The following is a 17060-nucleotide window of genomic DNA, read 5'->3' as shown; positions in this document are numbered from 1 at the left end:
GCTCTTTTCACATCTATTAGCATCCATTTATTTTCTTTGGTGAAGCGTCTGAGCAAACCTTTGTCCGTGTCCTCATTTGGCTGTTTGTGTTAGTGCTGACCTGTAAGATTTTTTGTAAATTTTGCAAATAGGTCCCTTGTTAAATGGGTCATTTTTTTTCTCCCAGTCTGTAGCTGTCTTTTCATTTTTCTCACAATGTCTTTCTAAGAGTAGTACATTTTAATTCTAATAAAGTCAAATTTATCCATTTCTTATGGACTGTGCTAATTGACCTTAGCAATATTTTATCATGTTCAGTGTATAGATCTTAACATATATTTTGTCAGATTTATCCCTAAATATTTCATATTTTTGATGCCACTGAAATGTTTTAAAATTTCAATGTCAGAATGTTTATTGCTAGTGTATAGAAATGTAATTGAGTTTTGTATATTGATCTCGCTAAACTCACTTATGGGTTCTGCTCTCTTTTTCTGTAGATACCATAGGACTTTCTAGACAGGCAACCATGTCTATAAATGCGGTTTCACTTCTTTCTTTCCGATCTTATTTGCCTTTTAATGTCTTTTTTTTCTTTTTGTGCAAACAGCTATTTGGCTCTTGAAGTTGTACCACAGTTTACTAAACAACTGGGTTTTTTTTAAGTTTTTTTTCCTCTAGTTTCTTTTTGCATAGTTTCTATAACTATGTTTTCCAGTTCACTAATCTTCTTTTCTGCAATATCTAATCTACCATTATTTCCATCCACTGTACTTTCTATCTCAGGCATGGTAGTTTCCATCTCTAGAAGTTTCTATTTAGATCTTATTAAAGTTTACGGTGAAAAGTGCCACTTTTTGCCTTTTTTGTCTTAGCAGATTCATGTCTCCACAAAGCAATCTCTCGCTAAACAGATGAAACGCATCCACTTTGGTGTTGCCGCCTATGGACTCTGCCCTCCGTTCAATGGGCAACTTCCTCTTCATTATAAGTGGTGCTTCCTGCTTCTTCCAGGGTATAGTAATAGTTGATTAGGTCAGACACTGTGAATTTTATTTACCTTTTTGAGTTTTGTATAGTTTCATATTTCTGTAAATAATCTTGAGTTTTGTGCTGGATGGAATTACATTACTTGGAAACAGTTTGATCTTTTTGTTAGGTGGGGCCAGAGCTGCATTGAGCACAGGACTACTTTTCCCCAGCCTTCAGTCAAGACCCTTAGCGCATCAATCGATGCCCCTGGAGTTCTAAGGCTTTTCACCCCGGCCAGTAGGCCTTCAGGAATAAGCTCCATTCCCCAGACTTGTGTGAGTGCTGAACACTAATCCCTCTCATCTTTTTGAGTGGTTCTTCCCCCACGCTCAGGTTGATTAATACAATTTCTAGTTGATTAATACTAAACTGAATAGTGGAGAGGGGCCCTCCATAGGTCTTCGGAGCTCTGCCTCCTGCAGGCTCTAGCCTCTCGGGCCAGCGCAGGACTCTTAGCCATTCCCTTAACTCAGGGAGGCTGCCAGGCTCTTCCGAATTTCCCCGTTCCTGCGCTGTAGCGCCGTAGCTGAGAACTTCCTCCTCCGAGCAGCGAGCTCAGCCAATCTTAGGGACTCACCTAAGATTCTTCCCTTCTCTCTGTGATCACTATTTATACCGTGCGATGTCTTGAGTGCCACATTTTTGTTTTTTGTTTTGAATTGTTTCAGATGGGAAGTAAATCTAGATCCTATTACTCCATCTTCACCAGAAGCAGAAGTTCCTGTCATCAGAGCTGGCGCTGGAATTGATTGGGAAGTGCCAGGGTTGGCTCTGAGCTGGATCTGGGAGCCTCTCCTCCCTTACACCAGGCGGCACGCTAGGCCCCAGGGAAGGACTGATTTTATTGTGCTCTCAGCCTCTCAAACGCTGCGTGCCAGCCAACCAGGGCAGTGGCCAGGAAAAGAAGGTAACATGTGTATCCCATGGGAAGACAGAGCTGGGGTATGTCGTGATAACTTTGTCAACAAAATGATTCCTCTCTGAGATGCCAATGCCTCCGCCTCCCCCAGCCATCCTAGCTGGAGTCTCTGATAGCTCTGACCTCTTCTCCAGTGACTGACCTCAGCTGGCCAGGGTTAAACAGGGATAAGCACCTGCGCCCTTCCAGCTGGCAACATTACCAACAACAAGAGCAAAAACTTCCATTTTTGATCAGTTGCCATTTTCCAGACCCTGGGCTACTTAGTAAGAATCTGAAGTGGGGGCTGGGGAAGGGAGGTCAAGTGATTCTTCTGAGGTCACACAGCTAGAAGGGGCAGAATCAGGATTTAGCACCTACCTTCAGAGAGACCTGGTGTCTTGCCTGCCAGGAATGAGCCCTGAGAACTTTCTTATGCTCTGGGTCCCATCTTTCATTTTGGCCTGGGCTCCTGCTTCTAGTTCTGACTTGTGTCTGCCTCTGGGCCTAAAGCCCTCTCCAGAATCTGCCTGGTTGTGGGTGATGGCATGATGGGTAAGACACGCACAGGCTTTGTAATTAAACAGACCTAAGTTCAAGTCCTACTTTCTAACTGTGCTACCTTGAGGGAGTCACTGACTCTTGCTGAGCCACAGCATCACTTCTACAAAATGGAGTGATGATGTACCTTCATGGGACCGATGTGAGGATTAAACGAGATATCTAAAAAGTGCTTACTTCACATGGGTGTTCATACATGATAGCAATGTAAATTCAGAACGAGTTCCAAATGATCCTACCCTGTTTAAGAAGATACTGGGCTGCTTTTCAGAGACAGCAAACCAAAACTGCAAGTCATGCTGCCGAGGCAGGAGCAGAGGACAGCACGTTGATCTCTAGTTGCACCAGTCTTGGCCCCTCCCCCACAGAACCAAAGAACCAAAGAACCAAAGAACCAAAATATATAAAGAACTTACATGTCTCCACTCTAAGAAGACAAGGAACCCAATTAAAAAATGGGCAAAGGACTTGAACAGACACTTCTCCAAGGAGGACATACAGAAAATCCAAAGACACATGAAATGATGTTCAATATCGCTAGCTATCAGAGAGATGCAAATTAAAACCACAATGAGATACCACTTCACACCAGTCAGAATGGCCATCATGAACAAAACAACAAACAACAAGTGTTGGAGAGGTTGTGGAGAAAAGGGGACCCTAGTGCACTGTTGGTGGGACTGCAGACTGGTACAACCACTGTGGAAAGCAGTATGGAACTTCCTCAGAAAACTAAAAATGGATCTGCCTTTTGACCCGGCAATTCCACTCCTGGGACTTTATCCTAAGAACACTAAAACACCAATCCAAAAGAACCTATGCACCCCAATGTTCATAGCAGCACGATTTACAATAGTTAGGTGCTGGAAGCAACCTAGATGCCCATCAGCAAATGAATAGATCAAAAAACTATGGTACATTTACACAATGGAATTCTATGCAGCAGAAAGAAAGAAGGAGCTCCTACCCTTTGCAACAGCTTGGATAGAGCTGGAAATCATTATGCTTAGCGAAACAAGCCAGGCAGGCAATGAAAGACAAATACCATATGATCTCACCTTTAACAGGAACCTAAACAACAAAACAAAGAAACAAGCAAAACATAACCAAAGACACTGAAATAGAGGGCAGGCTGACAGTGACCAGAAGGGAGAGAAGAGGGAATTTCAGGGGAGAATGGGAAGGGTTCACAGGAACAAATTTAAGGAACACATGGACAAAAACTAGGGGGAGTGTGGTAATGGGAGAGAAGTAGGGAGGGTTGGGTGGGTGGGCTGGAATGGGAGTAAAGGGGAGAAAACTGTACTTGAACAATGATTAAAATTAAAAAAAAGAAACTAAAAAAAAAACCACAAAAAAACAAAGGACCAGGACAAAGCCAGACTTGAACCCCAGCACCCTTTCAGAAGCCCAGGGCTCACTTATTGTCCAAGAAGACCTGGTGTTTGATGCTCTTTTACCATAAATGGTCAGATTCCAAGGTCCTCCAGTTAAAACTTACGCCACCAGTATTTCTGCATACCTGTTCCTCCTAGCCCCTTAGGGAAATACCCAACTGTAGCTCGGTCCAGGCATCCTGTCCCACCTAAGTGGGGTGGGGGCAGGGACTGAGAAACTCCTGTGAAGTTCACAACCCAGGGTGCAGGCTCACTGAAACGGTGAGACAGAATCAGAGGACTGTGGAACACTTCCTACCCCCCTCGCCTTCACCACCACATTGTGAAGGTCCATTTAAGAAGTTCCTTGTACCCAGTGCCTCATGCCCAGCCTTCAGCCACAGCAACAACAAACTGCAGGGCACAGCAAAGAGCAAACACAATCTGAGCAAGCACGAAATCAGGCAGGGACGTTGGGATTCTCAGACTGGGAATTTAAAACCACTATGATTAAAATGCTAAGGGCGCTAATGGAAAAAGTGGACAACATGCAAGAACAGATGAGCAATGTGAGCAGAAATGACATGTCTAAGATCAAAAAGAAATGCCAGAGATACACATGTCTACGGAAACAAAAATGCCTTTGATGGGCTCATGTGTAAACCGGGCGTGGCTGAGGAAAGAATCTCTGTGCTTGAGGGTATCTCAGCAGAAACTTCCCAAACTGAAAAGCAAGGGGAAAAGAGACCAAAAAAGGGGGCAAAATGGCCTAGAACTGTGGAACGACTACAAAAGGTGTAACCTACATACTGTGAGTGCCTGAGAGAAGAAGCACAAGGGACAGAAGCAATATTTGAAGGAGTAACCACTGAGAATTTCAGCCACGTTAATGTCAGACCCCATACCGTAGATCTGGGAAGCTCAGGGAACATCAGCAGGAGGAAGAAAAAAAAAAAAAAGCTGCACCTAAGCATACTGTATTAATGACAAATAATCAAAGATACAGAAAAATCCTGAAAGAAGCCAGAGAAAACAAACACCTTATCTACAGGGGAGCAAAGATAAGAATTACATCTGACCTTTCTTCAGAAACCATGTCAGCAAGAAGAGAATGAAGTGAAATATTTGAAGTGCTGAGAGGAAAACACCACAGACTAGAATTCTGTATCCTGCAAAATGCCCTTCAAAGTGAAGGAGAACTGAAGATTTTCTCAGATAAACAAAAATTGAAAGAATGTGTTGCCGATAGACCTGACTTACAAGAAATGTCAAAAGAACTTCAGAGAGAAGGAAGACAATATAGGTCAGAAGCTCAGATCTGTGTTTAAGAGGGAAGAGGATTAGAGAGGGAATAAGTGAAGGGAACATAAAAATGTTAAGTTCTTTTTAATTGATCTTAACAGATAGGTTTTGTTCAAAATAATAGCAACAATGTATTTGATGATTACAACTTACGTATAAGTGGAATGAATGACAGCAATGATAAAAGGAATGAGAAGGAAGAACTAGAAGTATTAGCATAAGGTATTACACTACTCTGAAGCAGAAAAGTGTTAGTTGAAAGTGGACTTGGATGAGTTGTAACTGCATATTGCAAACTCTAGGGCAAGCACTAAAAAAAGTTGTGAAAAGAGTATAATTGATAAGCTAAGAAAGGAGAGAAAATGGAATCACATCAAATGCTCAGGTAGAACCACAAAAAGCAGAACAAGTGGAAGACAAAAATAGAAACAAAGAAAGGGGCAAATTTAAAAAGTAATAAATATGGTAGATATTTATCCAACTATATCAATAATCACTTTAATATCAATGGTCTAGATGTACCAACTAAAATACAGGCTGCTGCTCTGACTGGTGTGGCTCAGTGGGTCAGACATTGTCCTGGAAACCAAAAGGTCACCAGTTCAATTCCTGGTCAGGGCACATGGCTGGGTTGCAGGCCAGGTCCCTCGTTGGGGTGTGTGCAAGAGGCAGCTGATCGATGTTTCTGTTGCACATTATTGTTGCTCTTCCTCTCTTTCCCCCTCTTTGTAATGCCAGGAGATTAGGCAACACACTTCTGAATAACACATGGGTCAAAGAAGAAATCTCAAGAGAAGTTTTAAAATATTTAGAACTAAATGAAACTGAAATACAACTTATTCGTGATTAATGAATCATAATTCATGATTAATTCATAGTAACCACCACTGTTATGCTCACCCTCTGGCTGCAGCCTGGCCCCAATCATATCTGAGCTCCCATGATTATCATACATTAGACCACTCGGGTCCCAGCTCTTGGGTCTCAACTGTCATTGCTCTAAAATCCCACTCCACCTGCATTATGACGGGTGCAAAAGAAAGTTAAGAGCCTCCTTATCTGAAGCATTTGTATGGGCAACTGATGGAAGCCTCCAATGGAACAAGCGCATCACCCGGTGAGAGCGTCCCAGGAGAGGCCACCCATACCAGCAGTACGAGTGGCAGCAGCCAGCGGGTTGTTGTAGGAGAGATGTCTGCATGGGATGAGGGGTGGATTCCAGGACCCTTTACAGCCCCTTCCAATTTTAAGATTTGGGGGATTCTAAAAATCTCCATGGTTTTTAAAACCTGTGATCCTTAAGCTAAATTATTCCAAGATTCTTGTTTTTAAGATTTTTTATTTTAATGTTCTGTAAATCTCAGGGTATATATTTTTGAAAGATTTGATTGATTTATTTTTAGAAAGAGAGAAAGGAGGGAGAAAGAGAGGGAGAGAAATATCAACGTGTAGTTGCCTTTTACAACCCCTCTCCCCCGCAACTAGGGACTTGGCCTGCAACCCAGGCATGTGCCCTGACTGGGAATCAAACCGGTGACCCTTTGGTTCACAGGCAGGTACTCAGTCCATTGAGCCACACTAGCTGAGGCAGTCTCAGGTTTTATAAGTGGTACTAATTATGCTGATGTATACAAAAATTACTACATAAACATATGGCCCAAAATTTCTCTTGGGAAGAGAAAGAACTTTCTTGGTAGGGAAAATGCTTAGATGAGGACTTTGAGCAAGTTCCTACAGAGAACCTGGGCTCCTGGAGAGCCAGCTGGGAGTGGGAGGAGACAAGGGCGGGGAGAGACGAGTCCAGTCGGGCAGTGGGAGCACATGCTCCATTATCCGTTTACATGCCATTAGGCTCTGCTCCACAAGATGTGACCTTTCTCTGGAACATTACAAAACCTCTGCACAATTTAGTCTCAGGAATGCTTGGGAGGAGTTGTTTTATTTTTATTTTTTATAAGGAATCCAGATCAGGGTTTGAGTTTCATTACATTCAAGTCAGTGTGGTTCAGGACAAAGCCAGCATGCTTGGCTGGAGGCAGAGGTGAAGGGGGTGACCCGAATCCCCTGGCGTTTAGCAGGCGTCTCTGGGACAAAGCGGGGCACCCCTTTGTGGTGGTGCAGGCACTGAGGGGTCCTGCAGCACCTAGGGGGCTCTGTTCATAGCAGAGTTGATGTGAACGGCTCTCCCTAGAGGCACGCAGGACACAGCCTGAGCAACTGACCCCGACAGCCCTGCCCTGAGGCACTAGAAGGCATCTTACCACCACCTGCAGGGTCGGGGAGGCCCCCAACTAGTACTCAAGCTCTATGTTCTTTTTAGGTTCTATGTATAAGGGTTAAGATCCTAGGGTTCTATGAGTGTGCACTTACCTGACTCCAACAATCTAAGAGTGTAATAAAGTTTTAAAATTCTAAGGCAACAACCACCACCACCACCAAAGACAATGTTATTCTGTTATTCTGTTACCACATGCCAGGCTCTGTACATGTATTATCTCCATTAATTCTTTTTTTTTCTAAAGATTTTATTTCTTTTCAGAGAGAGGGGGAGGGAGGGAGAATGAGAGGGAGAGGAACATTGATGTGTGAGAGAAGCAATTGGTTACCTTTTGCACATACCCCAACTGGGGACCTGGCCCAGCACCCAGGCATGTGCCCTGGCTGGGAATCAAACTGGTGACCTTTTGGTTCTCAGACTGGCACTCAATCCACTGAGCCACACCACCCAGAGCTGTCTCCATTAATTCTTAAGCCCTATGAGATACATATTACTGTCTCCATTTTGCAGATGTGGAAACTGGGGCACAGATCACTAAGTCGTCAATCCAAGGTTACAATGGCAGGACTGAAACCAGGAATCCTGACCGTGAAGCTCTTTCTCTCCACCCTCTGCTGCGGCATTCCTATGAGCACTCACCCCCCTACTTACTAAGCCCTCACAACCCTGTGACCTATGTATGAGCTGTCCTTCTTTCCAGGTCAGGGATCTACAAAACAGCCCTGAGATCTGAGATGTGCTGTGCTGAGTCATATCGAACTGTGGTGTGGTGTGTTCTAATAGACTGTGTTGTGTGAAAGGTGTTTGTCTGTCTCCACTGTTCTGTGAACCAACCCTCTAGGACAAGGACTGAATCTGATTCCACCTTGGAAACCCAGCTCTCAGTCCAGAGACTGGCAAACTGAGGGCACTGAAATAAATGTTCATTGTGTGGGTGACGGATTGGCCAAATGGGCTCTGGCCAGCGACCATGAGGGTCCATGTGCTCTAGCTCATCATCTCGTGGTTGTGTTCTGATGGGGCCTGGCGAGGAGGGAACACTCCCAAAAGCATCTGGAAGGGTGGAGCCCAGTTCATCCACGCAAGATAACCCAGTGCAGACTTTGGGTGCCCAGGTCAGGAGCAAGTGGTAACTGGAGTCAAGATGAGGAGCCTAAGGGGAGTATCATCTGAGAGGGCAATAGCCTAGGTGCCTCTGTCACCCATCTTCACAGTTAGCCGTAGAAAGGGGGTGGCCTGGGACATAATGGCGTTGGAGCCAGGAATCCTCTGCTCCTTGCCTTGTAGCTTCTTCTCCCTTCAGGACCAGGGCTCCATCTGACACCCTGCCTTGCTCATGGGAACTCTTTTCCAGGGCTGGACCTTGCCCTGATTCCTATGTTGCGCTGCGGTTCTTTGGTGGACCTCCTGTCTCTAGACACAGACCCATCTGCATATGCTGACCTTGAGCCTAATCAAGTCCAAAGCCCAGGAGTTCCTGAAGTTCTTGGAGTTCCTGCCTGCCTCAGCCTGTCTTTGACATGGAAATGCCCAGCTACCCCACGTGGGGCCAACTCTACAGCCCCTCTGCCCCATATCCACCTTTGCTTTTATGCCCAGAGGTTCTCATACCTGCTTAGCGATCTGCCCCTGCCCTAGATTAGGCTTGGCTTCCCTACCTGGGCTATGCCTGGTCCTCTTACTGGCTGCTTTGCCTGACCTCTCCTTCTCCAGCCCACTCCCCCAGAGTGACTCCTATACATCATTCTAAGGTGCAGATCCGACTATGACCCTTCCCTGTTTACAATCCTCCAATAGCTCCCCATTGCCTACAGCGGAAAGTTCAAGTTCCTTGGCCAGCATTCAAGGCCCTTCATGGACTGCCATTCTGACCTCCACTCCTGCTGTCCTTTGGACATTCCCTGTGGTCCAGCCACTGCAGACTATCTTCTTGCTCCTCCTTTACTCTTGCTGTCCCCACTGCTTGACATGCTCTCCTCCGGTTCCCACTCCCTCATCAAGACTCAGCTTTCTCTTGGTTCCCCTCTGGGTTTATAACACCCTCTGCACAACACTATGGTGACAATAATGACATTGTATTAGTGGTATTCTTTGGGTTTGTTTCCCACGTGAAGCCATTCTGCCTATAGCTTCATCCTCAGTGTCTAGCACATCGTACCTACATGTTGAATGAATGAATGAATGAATGAGTGAATGATTAGCAATGAGTGAGTGCAACAATGAAATCCATAGCACCCACAGTGGTGTGGGTGGTGTTGGAGCAGGCAACAGATCACAATAAAACAGGAGACCAGGAACATGAAGACACGAGGAGATGGCTCCAAGAGCAAGGTCAGGAAGTTGGCACAACAGGTTCCAGCCCCATCTCTATGCATGGCTCTGTCCTGAACCGGAGCTGTGTACTCTGAAATCCCTGGAATTCCTGTAATCACTGTCATTTCCTCCTGTTTGTTATTTCTGCTACCCCTGTGAGGAAATGCTCCTTTACCCTGCCCTTGGGAAGAGTTGCTCAGGCCTTAGCCAAGGTTGTTTCCTTTGGGGGCAGGGGTGGAAGGACAGTCCATGCCTACCTGCACTGTTCATGCCTACCCCAGGCACCAGGACCCTCCTGGTGGGGGGCACCCAAGAAGTGCCTGGCAGCCATGGGCCCTGGAGGTTGGATGAATGGGCCCTGCTGCTACCACTGTCTAAGGCCCCTGGGTGGGCTTCCTTTCCTAGCTTTTTTGTACTTAGCCGTATTCCTGATGACAAAGCACTCCATGCTCAGTCAGCTGAGAGAGCCAGGACTGACAGAGGGTTTTGTAAGGGGTGTAGAGTGTCTGCTTTATTCATCACTGTACCTCCAGGATGCAATCTCATGGCTGGTGCCTGTGGGGGGAGCTCAGAAACTGTTGGTTGGATGAATAAAAAGATGGGTGAATGAATGGACAGATGGATGAATGGATGGATGGATGATGGATGGATGGATGATGGATGGATGGATGGATGGAATGAATGGTAGAAGGTTGCCCTTCCTGGGGACAGAGATCTATAAAGAGCTAGAATCTCCAGGGGCCAGCCCTGGTGGCAAATGTGATGACCAATGTGTGGGACTCCCTTGGAAAGGCATGTGGACCTGGGGATCAGAATCAGAGGACTCTTACATGTCTACCCACCTTCTCAAGCTCCTGCTCAGATCTTGGAGATCTGGGGTTTGTATTTCAGTGGGACCATCCCTGCTTAGAGACACCTTCTCCCATTGGCTGGGGTTCCCATACCTAGGTGGGCATCACAATTTCTTGGGAAGCTTTAAACAATACAGATTTCCTGGGGCCCAACTGAGAACATTGCTTGATGGGGCCACAGAATCTGTGTTTTTTAAAGTCCCTTGGGGGATTCTGACATGTAGACAGGCAAAGAAACTCCCCACCTACTGGAGCCAGTTCAACCCCCAGGCAAAGCACTCTGACCCCTCTGCCATCTGGACCCAGTGCCCCAGTGCAGCCTCACACCTCACCCTTCACCCCAAACATGCAGCCTCATGAAACTGCTCCATGGTCCCCAGACACGCTCTGGCTCTCTCACTCACTCAAGTTCATCTCTCTGCCTTCTCCTTCCCCTACCAAGAGAACTTCTGCAAGTCCTTCCAGGCCCAGAAAAAAGCCACTTCCCTCAGGAAGCCCTCCACACTCTGCCTCCACTCAGCCAGGCAGAACTCTTGTCTCTTTCCTGTGAGTCTCACTGCTCCTCCCACTGCCTATAGCAGAGCACCTGCCACTCTGCTAGGTCGTTACCCAATAATGCCTGTGCCAGACAGTCTGGCCAGCGGCCTGGGGAAGCCTCCCAAGAATCCTGTGAGGTGGGTGAAGATGATGATAGTAGCAAAGATGGACGAGGTGACGCGCCTGCAAGAAACCTCTGCATATGCTGCTGGGCCCCTGAAGCCTCCCAGCAGCTGGTGCAGTGGGTACTGTCCTTACCAGGCCCATCTGACAGATGAGGGAACTGAGGCCCAAAGAGGCAAATTCACTTACCCCAGTCACACTGAAAGTGGCAGAGCTGGGAGGAACCAGGCAGGGCTCCAGATATCTGGTCTCCCCCACTGCACTTCGGGCCTTTTGCAGATGAAGACACTGAAGTGCAGACAACTCTCTGCCCAAACGGACCATTCTCGTAGTCTAATTTGTACCCAGGAGCCTCTGATCCCCCAGCTCTACACTCCACGTGGCCGTTGTTTCAACCTCTATCTAAATAATCTCCAGGCCAAGGTCCATTCCTGGCCTGTTCTAGGCTTCTTTCCTTTTCCCACAATCCCCCAGCAACCTGCCCTCCCTTCTCCCTGACCTGGCCTGCCCTCTGATCTCACTCCCACCCATTCTGCCCCACCTTGAGTTCCCTGGAAGAAACACCCAGCCCTTAGTCTGCCAAAACTCAGCTGACAGGCAGAAGTCCAGCACCAATGGCAAGCTTTTCTCCTTCACGTCCCCATCCAGCATTCCTGACTGCACAAGCTGCCGTGGTGGAGGGAGCAAGCCTCCTCCTCTCCCTGAGCCCCAGCTTTCCCATCTGTAAGGCAGAGAGTGGCTCTGCCCTGGCTGCCTTCTAGGACTGAGAGAAGGCTCTGATGATAACTGGGTAAGAAGCTCTATAAATGCTGGTGGTCCAGCCCTGCGCACCTCACTTCTGGGCTCTGATTAAGACACTGGGAATCCAAGTCACCCTGGAACCGAGCTCTGCCATCTGGCACCTCACTTAACCTGCCTGTGCCCCAACAGCTCATCTAAAGAACAGGACCTCAACGGTACCTTTCATACACAGACTCATTGTGACACTGACTGCAACAAGGTGCAGATGTGTATAAAGGGTACCTAGCACCTTCTATCTCCATAAACAAATGGGAGCATTAGTGAAAGGCCTCTGTTGAGAGAGCACACTACAGCAGAATTGTAGCTGTGGAATCAGGCACCTATCCCCAGCACTCGGAATTGCTCTAATTAGCCATCTAACTGGGTGATAGCAGATTTTATAATTGTGCTGTCATTTCAGACACTCGTTAACTCATAAGTAGCAGAGCTGCCCTGGCTTGTGTGGCTCAGTGGACTGAGCGCCGGACTGAGAACCAGAGAGTTGCTGGTTCGATTCCCAGTCAGGGCACATGCCTGGGTTGTGGACCAGGTCCCCGGTAGGAGGTACATAAGAGGCAACCACACATTGATGTTTCTCTTCCTCTCTTTCTCCCCCCCCTTCCCCTCTGTCTAAAATAAATAAATAAAATTATTTCCTTTTATTAAAAAGAAGTTGCTCAGCTTTTTACATGTCCTTTTCTTATCCAGCCCTTTACAAAGCCTGAGAAAGAGTTTGTATGGGCTTTGGTTCCAGACTGGCCTGAGTTCATTTCCAAGTCTACAACTTATTTGCTGTGTGATCTTGGGCAAGTTATTCTCCTTCTCTGGTCCTCACTTTGTCTCATCTGTGAAGTGGGCAGGATACCCGCTTGGAGGGGTCCTGTGAGGATCACAAGTGTCAGACATAGAGGAAATACATGATAATTTTAAAAGCTCTACCACCCCCATACTCTAGATGAAGAAACTGAAGCTCAGGAAGGCTTCATTGCTTCTTTCACAGCTAGTAAGAAGCAGGGCTGCCTCTGAGTCCAGGACTCCCACTTCCACACAGGAAGATATTCCCCATTCATGAGTTTTTGAGGCCATAAGGAACAGCTCTGGCTGCTCAAAGACAAGGACTGATCTCAGGGTCCCACTTTATATACCTCTCCTTACAATTCTCATCAGTCATAGCTGACCAGGTCCAGACTTCAGCACCAGCGCATCAGAGGGGACAGGACCAGAGTCAAGATAAATATAGTGAGCATGGGAGGTGAGGCCTTGTGTCCACGGGAAAACCCTCAGACACGGGACAGGACAACAGAGGGCTTGTCCCAAGGAAGTGCACTGAGAGGACGTAGTGACCTCATCTCCACAGCCAGTTCAGCCATCAGTGTAATGGATATGGAATGAGGTTCAGGATGGGGTATAGGCTTAGAAGCCCCCAGGAATACAGAAAATAGAAAAACAAAATCCCAAAACCTCTGGCTGGTGGAGGAAGAAGCAGAGCAGGGGCACTGAGAGTTACTTTGCATATCAATAACAGTTGGTCAGTGTTATAATTATGTAAAATACCTGTGCTATCAGGGAGATGGGCATGAGACTTTGTTGACTCATGGGGTTGCTGGAGGGGCTTGCTGTGCCTGCTGTGAGGCTTGGAGGCTGCCTGGACTAACAATGGCAGCCTGAGAAAGGCAGAAGATACCAGGGGACTGGCAGATGTGGCCAGTTGTGGGAGGAGTCAGAAATGGGGTTACAGAGAAGGCGCCATGATTTAAACTAGGCACAGCAGCCATTCTTGCTCTGTGCTTGGCCATGGTGGGAGTAGCAGTGAGGGAAGAGACGTGCTGTCTGTACTAGGGGATTTTTGGCATGCGGTTGGTAAAAGAGCAGTAAGAAGGGAGAAGTAAACAAGCAGCTATGTAGTTTATAGTGAGGAAGGAGGCCCTGTGGCCTGGCCTAATAAGAAAGGAGATGCTGCTGCTGGGTCATGCCTGCTGTAGCTGACTTCGGAGCTGCAAAGGACTTCCTCGCAAGAAGATCCTGTCCTGCTGCACCTGGGTTTTACCTGGACTATTAAGACCTGTGCTTTTCCTGAGTTTCACCATGATCCAGAGTAACATGGTACATGCTTTTCTGGACTACTCTACAGAGGCTGACAGCAATGTATTCCAGATCCTGTACAGATAAGGACACGAGAAAGTTTGGGGGATGTTTTTGGCTAGTCGCCTGGTGGAGAGCATGGGAAATGCTGGGTCTTTTGGAAGAATAGGGTTCAGAGCATGAGGTACTGTAAACGCCCCCAAGGTTGGAATGTTATAAATAAAGATCTGCTCCTCCTTCCAGCATTAATTGTTGGGTCATTCACTAAGTTGTCACAAGGACAGGCCACAGTCTGCTTGGTAAGTTTTGGTGACCCAGGTGGGACTCAAGGAACCTGTACTCAGGTTCCACCACATAGGGCAGATTGACTACAGGAGCATGTCTGTGGGAACTTCCCTGCACCCCAGCTCAAAGCACCAGTCACCAGAAACGCCAGAATGGTACAAAGGAGCTGGTGTGGGGAGGAAGGGAACCCCTCGGCTCTGTGAGCCAAGCCTGCATACGTGTTGGAGCTCAGACAGTAAGCCACATGGGTGTGCCGTCATTGTGGGTGAAATGGGGGATGAGTCACGTGAGTGCTCCACCAAGGAGGGTGGGTTGGGCACGGGTGCCACCATCTTGTGGGCGGTCTGTGACTGTTCTGCCAGCTCGGAAGTGGCACATGGCTGTTTCGCCATCTTGGATAATGGGTAACATGGGATAGTGGATAACACATGACAGTGCCTCCACCTTGGAAGTGGGCAAGATGGTGGACTAGGTGCACTTTTCATGTTACATGTTGTGTATTGCTGCTGTGTGGGCACCGCACCAGTCGGGTTCTCTGTGCAACTGGCTCTGATAGGGAGGGCTCTGGTTCTGAAGGCCATGAACTGGGGTCCAAGGGTGACCCTCTGACTTACAGGGTGTTTGCAAGGTCTGAGCTTCAGAAAGCTGTAGGATGTCTCTGCAAATCGAGGGACTTTTAGTGGAAGATACACATGCCCATAAAACTAGGGACTTTTAGCTGCCAGATACTGAGTTTGAATATAGTCCTTCCCAACGTGGAAAAAAACAAGGATTGAAAGTGGATGGTTACATCTGAATGGGTAAAGATATACAGAAAGTTTGTTGATGTTACAGAAAGCCTATGGGAAGTTGTAAAGATAAATGGAAAGGTTATGAAAGTTTTAAACCTGAAGGAAAGGAAACCTCAGCTCTTGGATGTGGTTCTTCTTTGTTTGTTTTCTGATCTTATGGGGATATGGTTTGAATTTTGCTGTCCTGGGTACATTAGGAATCCCCTGTCTCTGCTTTTTGGCCAGTAAGACCTAGGAGAGGTCATCTGTAACCAGTTGGGGGGCATGCCTTTTCCACGTGGGACCCAGGAAGGATCATTCAGGGCTGATGAGTATGCCAGCCTGGGACAAGAGAGCATGTCTCTGCCAAAAGACCATGTGGTAAGAGGGCATGTCTCTGCCGGAAGACCAGTGGATGCCCTGGTGGGTGAGAGAGTGTCTCTACCATTAAAGGGAGGGGCTGTGGAATGACGATGAGTGCACCATCTGGGGGTGAGAAGACATGTCTCCACCAGGAGACCAGTGGATGCACTGATGGGCGAGAAAGTGCCTCTATTGGCCAGTATTTTAGCCATATAGGACTAGGAAAGCTTACCTGTGTAACTGGTTAGTGAGGCCTGTGGGGAATAAGACAAGATTCCAAAGTTGGTTCTAGTCCCCCTTCTTCTTTTGGGACTCCATCTTTGATTTAAATTTTGCTCTGTATCTGCTCTGAAAAGGAAATTGAGATTTCCCAAGGACAGTTAAAACTTCACACTGTGTAGGAAAGTGAGCAAGGGAAAGTATAGGACGTGGAAATGAAGAAGGTGGTAGAAGTTTGTGAAAGCTTTGGGAAAAAATTGTATGGTTTTAGTAATGGAAGGTATAATGTGTAGAAAAGCAGTTTCAAAGGACAAGGATTTTCCTTCACACTTTGTATTTTTATCCCTACCTGATCCCTCCAGAATTCAGCATTCTGAAGGAATAAGTGATGGCATAAGGTTTCTTTGCATAAAACCAATAAGACCAGCAGTTAATGGAAGTTTTGTCAACCAAGATTTTAACTGGAATGTCATGCCTGCAGGAGGTGTGTCTGGGCTCTGGATGTCACCAGAAAGCCCTGAGGGACTGGGATTGACTTTTGAAGCCAGTGAAAGTCTATGGAAAAAGCCTGATTCCTTGGTTAGTTGTGTGGTTCATGGCAGTCTTTCCAAGGAAGGAACAAAGGTTGCTCTCCTGAACAATGGCTAAAAGAACCAAGGCACAGAAGAAACCTCAAGGACTTGAGTGAAGCAGGTGAGACAGGAAGTCCAGATGACAGTGTCTGGCTCAGCTTCTGTGCCCTGAAAGGCAGACTAAAAAGTCAATTTAAAGGATTATTGTGTGAGTTCCAGCACAGCAGACTTAAATATGACATGTGGTCAATGGCTGCTCTTGGTGTGTTTATGCAAACGAATAGGCAAAACGTTACCAATCTGCTCGGTAACATGAAGGCTGTTCTCCCTTTTTACAGTCCAAAGTCGGTGGGCTGAGAGTCATGGCACCACACTGCCCTTGTCCCTGCTGATTTCTTAGGGCTGCTTCTGAGGAAAAGACAAGAACTCTTCTGAAGCATTTGCCTCTGGGAAACTTACTTTTAGTAGTCTCCCTTTTGAAGACAATGATGAGATACCAGTTTTTACTTACCCAATTGACAAAAACCAAAAAGATAAACATACCCAGTATTGGCCAGAAGATTGTGAAAAGGGTGGGTTTCTTTACAGCTGGTAGAATTGCAGTATGCACTATGGTTTTGAAGAATGATTTGGCAAAGTCTTAAAAATGCCCCTGTCCTTTGATCCTGTTGTCTTTCTCCTCCAAGGATTTGTATCGAGTTCAAAGTTGTCAACTCTTCACAGAGTTGTTTATAACTGC

The 17060-nt window shown here is 46.8% G+C and overlaps 1 long non-coding RNA gene across 1 annotated transcript; it reads left to right on the top strand.

Annotated features, from left to right (window-relative positions):
• Positions 1-201: 201 nt before the first annotated feature.
• LOC118500587 lies at positions 202-16748 on the top strand. Its single transcript, XR_004903161.1, has 3 exons — positions 202-212; positions 10485-10489; positions 16521-16748. It is a non-coding gene; the product is annotated as an uncharacterized LOC118500587 (long non-coding RNA).
• The last annotated feature ends 312 nt before the right edge of the window (positions 16749-17060 follow it).

The sequence above is a fragment of the Phyllostomus discolor genome, chromosome 5, assembly GCF_004126475.2.
Source record: "Phyllostomus discolor isolate MPI-MPIP mPhyDis1 chromosome 5, mPhyDis1.pri.v3, whole genome shotgun sequence".
NCBI lineage: Eukaryota > Metazoa > Chordata > Mammalia > Chiroptera > Phyllostomidae > Phyllostomus > Phyllostomus discolor.
This window is presented reverse-complemented; position numbering and strand designations above follow the sequence as displayed.